A 9,225-nucleotide genomic window follows, 5' to 3' on the forward strand; every position below is an offset into this window, starting at 1 on the left:
AGGTAATAATGAAAAGGAGTAATTTCAGAAACCTACCTTCAGGTTTCGGCATTTTGCTCTATAACACTCACATTCCCTGTGGTTTACGATATTACATCTATCTCCCTTATTTCAATTTTTTTATAACAATTCTTTAAATATATTGAAAATAACTATAAATTAACTTAGATTTGACAACTTAACCCTTCTATATATTAATTTCTTCATATTAAAACATTATAGAAATATAAAATAACTCATTTAACAAATACTTTAAAAATAAATCAGCACAAATATATAATATTTATATTTATATGATAAAAATTAATATATAGAAGGGTAAAAATGTCAAATAAAAATTTATTTATAATTATTTTAAATAAATTTAAAGAATAATTACAAGAAAATGAAAACAAGGGAGGTAAACGTAATATTGTAAATCACAGGGGAGGGAAGTGTTATAGAGCGAAACCCAGAGGGGTCTCTGAAATTATCACTAATGAAAATTGAAGTTCTTTTTAGGAAAAAACATCAATTAGAAAAATATTGTTGTTTAGAATGTGTTAATGAGAAATGAAGTTCTTTTTAGGAAAAAAACATCAATCGGAAAAATCATACTACTTTTTGTTTTCTATAAATTGAGGTTTCTCTCATTTTTCATATATTTGCTTATTTCTTACTCTTCTTCTTCTTGTACTTAAATAAATCTCGTGTGATTTCTGATGGAAAGAAAAGAAGCAATCTGTGAAGGAGATAGATTGAAGAACCAGGCTGAGGCCTTTGAGGAGATGATCTCAGAGGTTCCTATTCGGTATTGTGCCGGGGAATAAAAAATTTCAATATTTAATCGAAGTCTAGAGGTGAAGAGTTCAAAATAACAGCCCCTAGTTTTAGCGGAATCTTGTTGGTTAGTGTTCTTTATTGTTGGCCCTGATTATTAACTCTTAAATTTTTTGTTATGTGCATCGCCTCTTTTAAGCTTTTGTGTAAATTGGGGAAGATAGTCTGTATGTTGACCTTACGCTACCTACGAGATGATGAGGTTGTTTCCAAATCAGGAAAGTGTACTCCAAATATGTTTCCTTAATCAATACAAGTGTAGATTCATTTAACGCTTTCAGATTTGTAAACCATTTACGAGGCGTTTAATTTTCTGAGAAGTGTTTATTTTGGTATTGATACAGGCTAAGCATAACACTGTTGTGTCTGAAGCAAAACGAAAAGCTATAACTATAATTGAAGAGGATGCTGATAAGGCTTCATTAAGCAGTGCTCCAGTGAAAAATGTTAATGAGTGGAATTGTGAACTTTGTCAAGTATGTACTACAAGTCAAGATGGCCTGAATGACCACTTGCAAGGAAAAAAACACAAATGCAAGGAGGCAACTTTTAGAGAACAGAAGAAGGACAACAAAAACTTGACCATTGGTCTTTTTCCAAAGAACTCAGAATTCATCCAGCTTGTGGAACGTCGTTGCGATGATATGATATCAGGAAAGAAATCAGAGGAAGGATCATCAAGTCCAAACAATAATCATCCACCATCCTTGTTGATTGATGACAATGCGGATGACATGAGAAAGAATGTAGATCATCAAAAACAAAACATTAAGGGGTTCACGTTTTGGTGTGACACATGAAAAATAGGGACCTTCGCTGAACAGGTGATGGAGGCACATAAGAATGGAAAAAAACACAAACGCAACGAGGAGAACAAAAATTGCAGCATTGGTCTTTCACCAATGAAACAACAATTCATCCAACATGTTGAACATCCTTGCGATGATATGATATTAGGGAAGAAATCATAGGAAGGCTCATCAGGTACAAACGATAACGATCAACCATGATTTTATTCGCAAGGGAAAGTAGTGCAAAAAATACAAAGGAATGGTTGTGTCAAAAACTAGTAGCTTATTTTTGTGGTCAACTAAAATTGTTATTACCAGTATTATCTTTGGATTCGTGGTCATGTATACCAACTAGTATTTCATTTTTGTTGTTTACGAAAATCAGATTTATGAATATTATCTTTCTATACATGTGGTGTGATTTGTCTTATCTTTGATCTTGGTTAGATGTGTCGTTGGGTTTGGAAAGGTGGCTATGAGTTTTTTTAAAGGGTTATAACTTTTTCAAAGTGTTGTGATTTTTCTAATAAGACACAAGAATCATTTGTTCTACTTTCCTTTGTTAAGTATAAATAGAGAAGTTTTCTCTTAATTTCTTATCTTCTACTCTTCTCTTTCTTACACTTAAAAAAATCGTGTGATTTAATGTTGTCAAGTGAGTTTACTTTTCACTAATGTTTTTATTACCACTATACTTATGAGTAAATCATTCAATTCTACGGGGATATATTTCATTATCTCGGATACATTGAGGAGAATAATATTCTGAAGAACAAAACGTAAATTCAATACGATTGACTTTTATCCTATTCAACTTAATTCAGCGTAAATTCTCAATCTACTTCTCCTTCTGCTTGCGGTATCTCAAAACTAATGTCGCACAATCTTGTTTAAGCAAATTTGATTTATTTGCAAATTGGGTAGTTAGAGTACTTTTATCATCATCATCATCATATCATCATATATCAAGATATCATAGACCATATATTATTATAAGTGGAGGGAATCTCTTAACCTCAAAGTTGGATTACCATTTTGCCCTTATCTGAAGAGTCTATCCAAGACATTAACACAAGATTATTTATATTCTCTTCTTTCGTTCATGTGTGTGATCATCTTACATTATACATTAGGTTTGTCTACATATGTTGTAAGATTTTCATTGCCAATTTGTAATTATAAGAGTTATTACTAATTTATTTATAAGTATTCTTTAAAACTTCATGCATATTCATTTTCTTTTTGTTCAGAAATATGTAAATTGTCATAGTTACAAGATGAATATTCCTCAATATGAAGTGGCAAGTGAATTTTTATTTTTCATATCTCCATCTTTTTGCATTTTTAAATATCTTCGTAATTGATTACTATATTTTTGTATTCTTTCTTTCTTCTATCTTTTGGATATAAATATAATAATATTAATCTCAATTTATATTTATAATTAATTTTTTGAGGATAAGCATCTTAAATCCCACAGAATATTGTCAAAACTAGACATATAAAGATCAAGTGTTTGATAAATATTTCTTCGTTGTTCGATAATCATTTATCTTTTAAAAGGTGTTTATACTTTTTCATTTTTATATATAATCTCAAATGTGTATAAAATTCATGTACTTAATATTACAGATAGTACAAATATTAGTGACAATAAAAATAAAATAAAAAATAGGGAAAAGGGTCTGATATACCCCTCAACTTTGTCATTTAGAGCTGATATACCCCTTGTTATGAAAGTGGCTCATATATACCCCTATTTGTAAACAAATGGCTCATATATACCCCTACTTGTAAACAAATGGCTCACATATACCCTTTTCCTCTAACGGAAATGAAAAAAATAATAATTTTAATCTAAATTTTTATTATTTTTTTCTAAAAAAATATAATCTCATATGAGTAAATTTAATCCTCGACAAACATATTTTTTTTGACTTTTTTTTGTTTCAATGACTAATTTATAATTATTATTTTGATAATCAAATTTATTTATGTTTCACTAATATTCTTGTAAAACTTATTATAGATGACCAAATTTTTTCTTCGAATAAGAAATTAAATTACAATACACACAAAAAAAATAGTTTAATTTTTTATTCTTTCAACTAAGTAATGAAAGAAAAAAATAAAATAAGAATAAGAAATTCAAATAATTATAATAAAAGAAGTCAAAAAATAATTTATGTATGAAAAAAGTTAAAATATACCTTGAACTTTGATAGAAGAATCATATATACCCCTAAATAATTTTTTTTAAAAAAATTAAAAGTAATAAATATAAATTTAAAACTTATTTTTAAACTTCCGTTAAATGAAGGATATATGTGAGCCATTTTGTAACGGCAGGGGTATATGTGAGCCGTTTGTATTACGGTAAGGGCATATATGAGCCACTTTTATAACGAGGGGTATATCAGCTCCAAATCACAAAGTTGAGGGATATATCAGACCCTTTTCCCTAAAAAATAATATAAAGAGAAAAGATGACTAAATGTTACATCGAATTTTATTGTATTAGAATTCATATTTAATTGTTTATATGCAAATCTTTTAATATATAGTTCAAGAAATATAGTATTTTTGTATTTTTAACATATTATCTTTTTTATAGTTAGTTTTTTATTATTATTATTTAAACTTATGTTTAGCAATTAAAATACGGAAAAGGGTCATATTTATCCTTCTTCATACTTTTTTGATATATTTATCCTTACCATCCAACTTTGGGTACATATTTGCCCTTATACAATTAACTTATCATGTCATCATTTTATTAGTCTGACTCCATGTATATAAACTTTTATTATAATAAAAAATTTATATTATATCCGACCCATTTGTAAAACCTGACCCAACAAATCTGAAGACCCATTAATAAAATCTAACCCATTAGTAAATTCGACCCAACTAATAATCCATCAACCCTAATTTCATTACACAGAAGTCCCAATTTTATACCCATCATCTTGTTACATTAGATGAAATTTTCTCCCCAAATATGCTTTTATTGGTTTTGTATTGCAAGAAGAGTGATCATTTCCAACATTTAAGCGATCTTTTGATTGTTCTGCAATTCTATTTTTCATATTAAGTATAAAGAATGTAGCAGGCTGAAGTACTCAAAAAGAGAACAAATACATTATCTATGAGAACTTACATGTTGAGGAAGCTCAGAATATCAACAATTTCTTTTATCCTCCACCAAGTAACAAGAAATACTCACTTGATTTGTATAATTCATCAAAATTCAAACTTCTCATTCTCTCTTACTCGGTAACTATAGTAGTAGAACTAAAGCGACAAACAAGAAACTCATCCAGTTAGCATAATCAAGACATGAATGGCTCTTTTCTCTATATCGAAGCCTTCAATCTATGTTGTCTCTGTATTTTTTCAGTTCGCGCTAATCGACAAGCTTATTTTCAGACAAACACTGTTTAATAGAATTATGCGAAACCCCAAACAAATGACCAATCGTGTTATGGTATGAAGTACTGATAACATATGACATACATCTGCATGTTCTATTGTCTGTGCCCAAGTTACTATTATTATCTATTTATAATTGAAAATCCATAAAAGAAGTGAAATTATCTCGTTTCAAAATTTAGTCACCAAGGAACAATGGTCGAGTAGGAGCCACCATTTATTCCTTCTTCCTTATGCCATGATACATGTTTCAGATCCCTCTCCCAATAGTAAACAAAGCAGAAGCTGCTAAAGCGGCCACTAGATTTTCACATTAGTTGAAATTAGGGCTGATGGATTATTAGTTGGGTCGAATTTTACTAATGGGTCGGATTTTATTAATGGATCTTCAGTTTGGTTGGGTCAGATTTTACTAAATGGATTGGATATAATACAAAATAGAAAATAATTTTTTATTATAATAAAAGTTTATAAACATGGAGCCATGAATGCACCACATAGACTAATAAAAATGGTGACATGATAAGTTAACTGTATGAGGGCAAATATGTACCCAAAGTTGGATGGTAAGGGCAAATATATCAAAAAATATGATGAAGGGTAAATATGATCCTTTTCTAAGAGTACAAGGACAAGTATTACCCTTTTTCGATTAAAATATATTTATTCTTCTGAAATAATAAAGGGTTTATTTCATGAAACATTGAAAATATCAAACCTTCAACTTCTGACACAATATTTTCATGCTATATTTTGAGAAGAGTTATATTCTTATGTCAAACTTATATTTAAAATGACTTAGCTTTGAACTTATCCATTATTTTGGGTACGCTCCATTATTGATTATATAAATTAACTTTTCTAATGTCAATTAGTGGACAAATGTGCAACACACGTTCCAACGTTCAAGGAGTAGTCACTACTAAAAAACCCGCATTTAGTGACGGATTTTAGCGACGAATTATATTCCATCACTATATAACGACAGATTAGCAACAAAATTACCATTTTGTTGCTAAAATAAAAAAGATTTTTTTGACTTATGATATATTGACAGATTAGCAATGGAATATTTTTTACGTCATTAAATATCAACGCGAAAGTCTGGCGCCCAAAATTTCCTATGAATTTAGCAACAAATTAGTCATGAGAAATTTAATTAATATTTTGCGACGAAATTAGTGACGAAAAATCTGATGCTAAATTTTTAAATATAATTTTTATAAAATTATGCTAGAATTTAATATTCATAAATATCTTTATTTGGTAGCCACGAATGATACTCGTTACTAAGTCAGTTGCAAAATTTATTTATGTCATATATTCTAGGGATAAATTTCATTTCAACATTTACGCTCTCATTTGAAGAAAGTGAGCTCTCAACCTCTCCAATGGAACTCTCAGCTAAAGAAAGTGAGTTCTCAACCTCTCCAACTCTGATCAATGTAGTGAGCACATTCTTCTTCATTTCTCCATCTTAAATCGATGAACTGTATTTTTGACCTTCTTTCTCTCTCTTCAGCTCTATCTTCCTTCAAAGTTTAAATCAAATCTTCCATTAACAAGTAAGTACTCTTTTAGCTCAATCAATTAATTGTTTAGTTGAGTATTGTATTTTGTTTTGGGGACAATAGTTGTTGTGCAAAATAACACCCGATTTATATGCAGTATTTGAGGTTTCTATTTTGGGGAAATGCGGTTTTGTGAGGTTCCAGTTTTGGGGAATTAACGTTGAATTTTTCTGAAAATAGGAGCTTAGAAGTTTGGGTGTACTGAAAATAGGATTTTGTAAGAAAAAATACAATGATTTTGTACAGTGCTTGAGGTTCAAGTTTTCTTCTCTAGAGACTTGATGAAAACTGACACATTTGAGATAGACAACTGTTTTAGCATTACAGGTTAATTATTTTGTGCAGTGTTTGAGTACGCTGTTGACGAGAAACACTTCCACCCACATTTGCCCCCTTTCCTCTATGATTTTTCTCAACATCTAATGTAACATCCTAGTGTCACCACTTATGTCTGCAACAATATTATTGCAACAACACTATTGCTGTCTCTTTCTAGTGCACTGGCAAGATGTTTCGATATATGGACACCTCTAATTTTCAATGTATTATGACGACCTGTTTGTTACTACTATAGCGCATAATAGGATAACTAAACACGTAAAGAATGCAACCTTCATTTCCTTTGAGCTAACCAAGAATTATGTTTGTTCTAGTCTGCCTGCTTTTTCTGCATTAAAAGTGTGCCTCATGACACTAATCTTATGAGAAACAAATTTGCAGAATGTAGTTACTCTTTTGCATTCATTACCAAGTGTTACTTTAATCTAACAGCTCCATTTCTGCAGCATCGTGCTTAGTGTTGATGTCTTATTTCAACAATGATATTTTTTTTTGTGAAGTAATTTCACACTAATTTATGTTTTATTTTTTACTGCAGATAGTTTTTTTTGTTTGTGACTAGTGGTATTCGATATGATTGTCTTTATTAAAAGGTATCACTTTTTTTCTTCCCCCTTCCTTACTCCCACAATAGCTTGTTTTTTTCTCCAGAAAAATGTGTTGGTTTAATTTTTTAGATTATAATTTTTGTTGGATAAGTTTTTGTAATAATAAACAATGTTAGTTTACTAGGGATGGCAATTGGGAGGGTCAAGAGCAGGCAGGGCAGAGTAAAAGGTTTAACTGGGCAGGGAAGGGCAATACTTAAACGGGGCAGCGCGGAATAGGCCAAGGAGGGACATAGATAATATTCTAAAACAATTAATAGGGAAGGGAAGGGGTGGGTTCATGAGAGGTTCCTTAGTTTGAGCACTCTATAGCTTGCCAACAGTGCTTCCATTGATCTGCCCGAAAGGAAGATTTACAAAAGAACAATACGCACTCCACATTGTAGATGAGCTTGTTTGCTTAGTGAAACGATTAAGAAATTCGAGCAAACTTTAAATATGGGTCTATTACTAAGTCATGCTAAATATTAGAAAACTCATCCAAGATATACCATATTAAAACCAATTACATGAATCGGTAAGGACAATGTATTTTAATAGATTACAAATATAGAGCTTATTACTCGTAAGCACTGCTTAAGATATGATCTGGCTTGCAGATAGACAAAGCAAAAGAATAAATATTACTTTGTAAAAAACTGATGGTTTATTTCACCCATAGAGTGGAAATATGTTATCCATATATTGTCCACGATCCTTGAGCTCAATATTAATGATATTGCTTGACTTGATCTCGGCACAAATATTTCTGTTTATGCCAGTTTTAACCAGAAAAAATATGGTATACATATTTTTTCACTTTATTTTCCGCAAGTCGTTAGGTGATAAAAAAGTTGTTGAAAGCTTTGTGAAGAGATAGAGAACATCAAGAATTTGTTCATTTTGCCATAAAGAATATCAAGAATTTGTTAGGTGATAAAAATTTGCTGAAAATAACCTCTTATCATAAGTGGTTGGCAATGTGTTAATTTTTCCTTCATTTAGAGATCTTACTTTTATGAAACGAATCCAAGATAAGAAAATTTCTAGAACTTATTGTGTAGTTAATGTTTGCAGCCTCTGAATTCTGCAACTTGTTGTGTAGTTAATGTGCAGAATTTGCATTTAAAATGACCATAATGAAACTTCTTAATGTTGAGAGTAAGAGGATCATAACTTATATAGTGAATAAATAATGGATCTTAAAAATCAACAGCTATATAATCTGAGTATTCTTTTTTTCTAAGAACTTATATATATAGTTTCAGATACTTATAGTACTTTTGATTTAATGATAACTATTCAAATAATTTCTTCAAATATATGCAGATTGGAACCTTCTAACACATCCTCGAGTTTCATATCTAATTCTTTTATAAATGATGTCGATTCCAATGGAATCAATTGGAAAAGTTTCTCAAACGATACATGAGATGGTTATTTTTGAGAATTCAAGGTATAACTTTTAATAATATGTTTGTTTAGAAAGTGTAATAAATGTATTACTTTTAAATCAATCCATTAAACCTGTTAGTTACCGAAATATTTGCAATAAGACTAAATTTTATTTGTTCCTCTATTTAAACATGATGTGTTAGCTGAACATATACACATTCTACAGTTGTCTTTCCTACTTGATCGTCAGCTTGTATTTTGGTCTTCAATTCTGTACGGGGGGGGGGGGGG

General features: G+C 30.2%; 1 pseudogene; it reads left to right on the forward strand.

Annotated features, from left to right (window-relative positions):
* The first annotated feature begins 701 nt into the window (after positions 1 to 701).
* On the forward strand, positions 702 to 1,829 carry LOC114074436 (annotated as a pseudogene).
* The last annotated feature ends 7,396 nt before the right edge of the window (positions 1,830 to 9,225 follow it).

This window comes from Solanum pennellii, chromosome 10 (genome assembly GCF_001406875.1).
Source record: "Solanum pennellii chromosome 10, SPENNV200".
Taxonomy (NCBI): domain Eukaryota; kingdom Viridiplantae; phylum Streptophyta; class Magnoliopsida; order Solanales; family Solanaceae; genus Solanum; species Solanum pennellii.